Source organism: Zea mays, chromosome 6 (genome assembly GCF_902167145.1).
Source record: "Zea mays cultivar B73 chromosome 6, Zm-B73-REFERENCE-NAM-5.0, whole genome shotgun sequence".
Lineage (NCBI taxonomy): Eukaryota > Viridiplantae > Streptophyta > Magnoliopsida > Poales > Poaceae > Zea > Zea mays.
Genome location: NC_050101.1, coordinates 106,945,868 through 106,952,517, shown reverse-complemented (window position 1 = coordinate 106,952,517; position 6,650 = coordinate 106,945,868). Strand labels below are relative to the sequence as shown.

General features: G+C 50.2%; 1 pseudogene; it reads left to right on the top strand.

Annotated features, from left to right (window-relative positions):
* Nucleotides 1-529: 529 nt before the first annotated feature.
* LOC103631266 (ESCRT-related protein CHMP1-like) lies at nt 530-1,631 on the top strand (annotated as a pseudogene).
* The last annotated feature ends 5,019 nt before the right edge of the window (nt 1,632-6,650 follow it).

Here is a 6,650-nt window from a genome sequence, read left to right as displayed (position 1 = left end):
AAGGCAAGAGACACCAATTGTGTGGTGGTCCTTGCGGGGACTTAGTGTCCCGTGTGATTGAGAAGAGAAGCTCACTCGGTCTAAGTGACCGTTTGAGAGAGGGAAAGGGTTGAAAGAGACCCGGTCTTTGTGACCACCTCAACGGGGAGTAGGTTTGCAAGAACCGAACCTCGGTAAAACAAATCCTTGTGTCTCACTCTTTATTTGCTTGAGATTTGTTTTTCACCCTCTCTCTCGGACTCGCTTATATTTCTAATGCTAACCCGGCTTGTAGTTGTGATTAACTTTGTAAATTTCAGTTTCGCCCTATTCACCCCCCCTCTAGGCGACTTTCAGTTTGTTTGTGTTTTAGTAAGGAACTATTCTCTTTTAAATGGAATTAGTCACATGTCTCAAGAAGTAGATGGCAATTCACATAATGAGATCAACTCTTTTATAAATTTTTATAATTTGGGTATTACATCTCCCAAAACCCCTAGCTGAAACCTAGATCCATCCCAGCCTGAGCGACCCCCCTGTCATGGTGACCATGGGGAATCCGGAGAATCTGATGAACCAGATCTTCAACCTAAGACTGTCTTCAGCGGTTACCCCTAAATTTCTCCCCCCTATATTTCACTCACGTGCCACGACAACATTCTTTCCGCCCCTATATCTCCACACTGTACAGCGGTTCCCCCTAAATCCTTCCCCTATACCCCACTATAATCATAAAATACTATTTTCCATACCTATTCACCATCTATTATCAATTTTTTCCCAACTAATAAATACTTTTGTACACACAAACCGAGGCAAGGGGAGCCCTTGTGGTACCCCTTGATGTAGCGTGCGCACCCACCAGCCGCTAGCACTGTAGCAGCGCTAGGGGGCACCATTGTAGCGGTAGGGGGAGGCCTGTAGCCGTCACAGAGAGGGGAGGGGGGCGCTAGCGTCCACCATTGAAGAGAGTCTAAAGTTCACATCCAAGTCTCTGTAGCGCCAGGCGCGCAAGTGCGAGGAGGAAGAGAAGGAGCAGAAGCTCAAGGTCAAGAAGGCGATAGAGAAGGGGAACATGGACGACGCCCGCATCTACGCTGAGAACGCCATCCACAAGCGCACCGAGCACAAGAACTACCTCTGCCTCACCTCGACGTCGTCATAGCCCGCCTCGACACGCAAGCCAAGATGCAGGTCATCGGCAAGTCCATGCAGTCCATCGTTAAGTCACTCAACTCCATGCTCGCCACTAGGAACCTCCAGAAGATGTTCGAGACCATGGACAATTTCGAACGCCAGTTTGTCAACATGGAGGTGCAGCTGAGTTCATGGAGGGTGCCATGGCCGGATCCACCTCCCTCTCCATGCCAGAGACCAAGGTCAACATCCTCATGCAGCAGGTCGCGGACGACTACGGGCTAGAGGTCTTCGTTGGTCTGCCACAAGCCACCACGCACGCCATCCCTGCTGCCAAGGATAAGGAGAAGGTCTATGAGTATGATCTCTCTTGCCGCCTCGCCGAGCTTAAGGTCTACGACTGGGAGGGGCTTTCAGTCTTCTCAGGTGATGATAGATTCATCCTAGCCCCTGCACACTTAGCATGTGCTTTGTTGTGGCTGCCTTCTAATGTTGTTGAAGAACTGCTAGTGTGATTGTGTTGCTTGATAGCATTGTGCCCAATTTCAAGTGGTGATGGTTTTATATGTGTATCAACTATATATGTCGAAACCAAGCTTTTCAGAGTTTTGAGTTATACTCTAGGGAAGATAGCCTTAGCAAATAATGGTGTACCTTCTCTTCAATCTACCACAACTAAAAAGAACAATAGATATAGTGGGTTCTTTTCTTATATATTGCGTTTATAAATAACCATATAGCTGTTAGAACTATTAAGGAGCATTATTGTTTGTATATGCCTAAAACAGTATACAAGCTAAAACAGTACACAACTCTCTAAACCCACTCTTATGGAGGTTATAGACTTGCAGTATTGTAATTGAACCTGATAATGCCATAGATGGAAATTTCTCTAGGTAGCATCTTGACAAATTGGCTTTTTGAAAAGCACTTGTGAAGCGTCCCGATCCTTTGGGACTCAAATGTGATACAATTACTAGTCCTAGGAGGCTAGTAAACACATTCCTTACTTCAAATAGTACAGAGTTTAGATAAAGGTCATTACAATACCGGGGTACAAGCTCAAGAGAGCCAAAATAAAAAGCGTAGTAGGAAAATATACTAGCCCAGGCCACAGGCAGAACTGGGTGCAGACACAGCCCTCTCAATCAAGCATAGCAGAAAAGAAATCTTCGGCTGCTGAAAAACATAAATAAATCTGGGTGAATACGCTGGGTATTCCGCAAGCCCACCCCGCTCCCGTAAAGAGAAAGGGGCCTATATCATACATGCTTTATTTGGTGGGGTTGAAGTCACTCTTTATTTTCTCAGAGAGAGGCAGTTGCTGTAAGGTTTTTCCCCAAAGACTTAAAATAACGAAATACTCAACCACCACTGAGCTTCCTGCTCCTGTGGCCTTGTTTTCTTTCTCACTACACACTTACACACACATTTCCCTGTTCATGGAACTTATAGAAAAAAACTCTAATTGTCATACCATACCAGACTCGTCCATACCAGTGGACACGGACTATTCGAATAGGTTTTTAACTCTGCGCAGAGGGGTACACTTTACCCACTATCCCGGTTTCTGCGATCTCACCGTCGTGAGACCCGAATGCCGGATCTCTTTCCTTCCTCGTACGTCCTAACCTTAACGGTTATCCGAAAGGAGTCAGGCCACCACCATGTCCAAACCGGACAAAACATTCCCCTTCCTTATCCTCCTGGTGCTCCCCAGCCTTCTTAACCCTAGGGTTGGACCGCACGAGTTTGGATTGAGTGACTGCCCACACAGTCTCAAGTGGTTGTACTATAAAGGAGTACATGTAGTGAAAATGACAAACTGGTCCTTATATGAGGAGACAATCCTTCTGCTCACGCCTAAACCAGTTGAGCCAACACCTTAGGCCCTCCCCTAAACCAGGGAGTCCCTGATCATCCCACTCCTAAGGTGATGAGGGTGAGTACCCTTCATCGCATAACTTTTCAAAAAAGGGAGACTTTAATTGAAGAAACACATTGCCCTTCTTCCTGATCCACATTTCGTATCCAGATTATATATATAGGTCAATGCGGGCCATCTCTTACTCACAATGCAATATTCCCCCGGAATTCCCGGCCTAGGCAGTGGTAGAGAGAATAGGTAATTCATGCATCAAGGGAAGGGTGGACTTGCCTTCATCGAAGCTTTCCTGGCACAGAAGATCTACTTCCGGAAGTTCGGGCTCCGGCCCTTCTTCCAGGGCTACGGGTTCCGGATCTGCGGTTCCCGCTTCTTCTATTTAAAACAGACAATAACCATTACATCAACGGTGGTCTACTATTTGTAGTGTGTTATTTACCAACATTATCATCACTTAGGACTTTTTAGAAATTATTTGGGTAATTTTTGGTGCATAAAATATTGAAGAAAACTAATTGAATGGAAAAAAGTGGAAAAGAAAAAGAAAAGAGATCTCTCCTTTGCTGGGTTGGGGGAAGGGTTTTTGGCCCACCCCGGGCGCGAGGGCGCGCTTACGGCCCAGCGGCGGCCCATGAGCGGAGGGGGAGAAGGCGCGGGTGCGCGAGGGTGACGGCGTCGTTGCGGGCCCACTTGGCAGCGAGAGCGGAGGGGGAGACGGCGTCGCGGCCAGACGGCGTGGGCGAACCGGCTGAGCGGGCGGGGGGGGGGGGGGGGGGGGGGGGGGGGGGGGAAGCCGGCCGCCGGTGGCCCGGTTCTCGGTCTAAGGGAGGGTGGTTTAGTACGGGCAGAGGCTGACGATTCTAAGGGTAGGCTCAATTCGGTCGGAGGGGGTTGGGAGGGGGCTGTCCACGGGGAGGTGGCGGAGTTCCGCGGCGGGGATCACCGCCGGTGGGCTCTAGGTGAGGGACTGGGGCTGGGAAGTGGTGCTTCGGGTTCGCGGCCTCGTGAGGGAGCTGCTCGGCTCACTCAATTTCTCGCTGGACCAACGTAGAGGGGGAGGGAGGAGGGGGGGAGGACTCACCGGAGAGGGGGGAGACGACGGCGCTTCGCGAATTGCGCTCGGGCGAGGGGAGGAGGAGAGTGGCCGAGGCCGGTGCAGGGAAGGAGGTGTCCGGGGCAGCCTTTTTATAGGCGCCCGAGGGGAGGGGAGCGACAGAGCCCGGCAGACGCCGGTGAGCTACACAGCGCCGACATTAATGCCGCACAGTGCCGCTGATGAGACTCCACGGCGGGGCGGTACCGGCAAGGACGTTGGTCAAGGGGGGGACGGGGCGGTGCCCAACTTCCCTGTGCAGCGAGAAGACGGAGGAGGGGACGGAGGTGATGGCCGGAGGTGACCGTGATGAGCCGTACGCGGGGAGGACGACGAAGCGGCTGACAAGCGGGGCCACACTGCCAGTGGGAGTGATCGCGAGCGAGGGAGAAGGGTGGGGCGAGGCTGACGGGTGGGGACGGTTTGTCAGTGAGAGGGAGGCAGAGCGCGGAGCGGGCTGGCGAGCACGCGGAGGCAGGCCGGAGATGGGCCGAAAGAGGAGGAGGAGCGCGGGCGCGAGGGAGAGGAGGCCGCGGGTTTGGGCCGGGAATCGGCCCAGCAGGGGGGAAAGGGTTTTTCTCTTTTTCTTTTTATTTTCTAATTCCTATTCCCCTTTTTGCATCTTTTTCTTTTGAACAAATTATTTTGTGGACCATCTAGGTGCTGGAAAAATAGAATCTAAGTGAGGTGCTTGTGATCAAACAAGGTGTATGCATATGATGAAAGAAAATCTAAGGGAGTTTTTGGAATTAGAGGGTGAAAAGGAGGGAAAGGGTAGATTAAGGTTTCAAACCTAGGTTAGGGTTTTGGGATGTTACAAACCTACCCCACTTAAGGGAATCTCACCCTCGATATTCAGACGGGGCTCGAGAAAAGGTAAGGGTATTCCTTCCTCAGAGAGTCCTCACTTCCCCAGGTGGCTTCCTCTTCTCCATCTCTGCTCCACTGAACCTTACAGAGACTCACTTTCGAGTTGCGGGTCCTTCTGACTGCTGAGTCGAGAATCTTTACTGGCCTTTCCCGGTACTGGAGATCCTTTTGAATCTGAATTGCATCTGCCTCGACGTGGTTTTCTGGTACCTTTAGGCAATTGCGGAGTTGAGACACATGGAACACATTGTGAATATCTGACATGGATTCTGGTAGCTCAAGACGGTATGCTGCGGGTCCTATTCGGGCAATGACGGGGTAGGGGCCGACGAAACGTGGTGCCAGCTTTCCTTTCATTTGGAACCGTTTGACACCACGCATCGGGGGGACCTTGAGATAAACGAAATCTCCTTCCTCAAATCTGAGTTCTCTTCGTCTATTGTCTGCGTAACTCTTCTGTCGACTCTGAGCTTCAAGTAACCTCCTGCGGATCAAGGTGACTTTCCCTTCGGCTTCTTTAACAAAGTCGGGTCCTTCTAGTGTCCTTTCTCCTACATTGGACCACATTAGGGGAGTCTGGCATTTTCTTCCATACAGTGCTTCGAACGGTGACATTTTGATGCTGGCCTGATGGCTGTTGTTGTACGAGAATTCGGCGTACGGCAAACTAGACTCCCAATCCTTGTCGAATGTTAACACACAGGCTCTGAGTAAATCTTCGAGGACTTTGTTGAATCTCTCTGTTTGACCATCTGACTGGGGATGATAAGCGGTGTTGAAATCTAGCTTGGTGCCCATTGCTTGCTGGAGGCCTTTCCAAAATTTTGAAGTGAATTGCGTTCCTCTATCCGATACTATCTTCCGCGGAATGCCATGGAGCCTGACAATCTCCTTAAGGTATATCCGAGCAAGGGTGGCTCCTCCAAAAGTGGTTTTTACTGGAATGAAGTGGGCCACTTTGGTGAGAAGATCAATTATTACCCAGATAGAATCATTCCCTTTCTGCGTTCTGGGTAGTCCGGTTACGAAATCCATGCCTATTTCTTCCCACTTCCATTCAGGCACTGGGAGGGGTTGCAGTAGGCCTGCAGGTTTCTGGTGTTCGGCCTTTGTTCGCTGACAAGTGTCACATTGGGCCACATACTGTGCTATTTCCTTCTTCATCCCTTTCCACCAGTATCTGACTTTGAGGTCCAGGTACATCTTGGTGGTCCCTAGGTGGATGGAGTAAGCCGAGTTGTGGGCTTCATTGAGCAGGACTTCCCGTGCTTCTCCTATTGGTACACATAGACTGTTCTTGAACCAAAGAACTCCTTGTTCATCTGTCCTAAGATCCGGAAGTTGCTCCTTGTGGGCTCTTTCCATAAGTCTGGCTGTCTCTGCGTCCAGGTGTTGAGTCTTGCATATGAGATCTTCTAGCATTGGCTTGACTTCCAGGCTACCGTTGTCTCCCAGGCATGCATTTAGCTGAGCTGATTCCTTCTTCCAGTCTTCTAAAAAGTTGGTCCCCTTCATCCCGAAAGGTTTTCGGCTGAGGGCATCTGCTACTACGTTGGCCTTCCCGGGGTGGTAGTGGATTTCGAGGTCATAATCCTTGATCAATTCAAGCCACCTTCTTTGACGGAGGTTGAGGTCCGGCTGAGTGAAAATGTATTTCAGACTCTTGTGGTCGGTGAAGATGTGTCA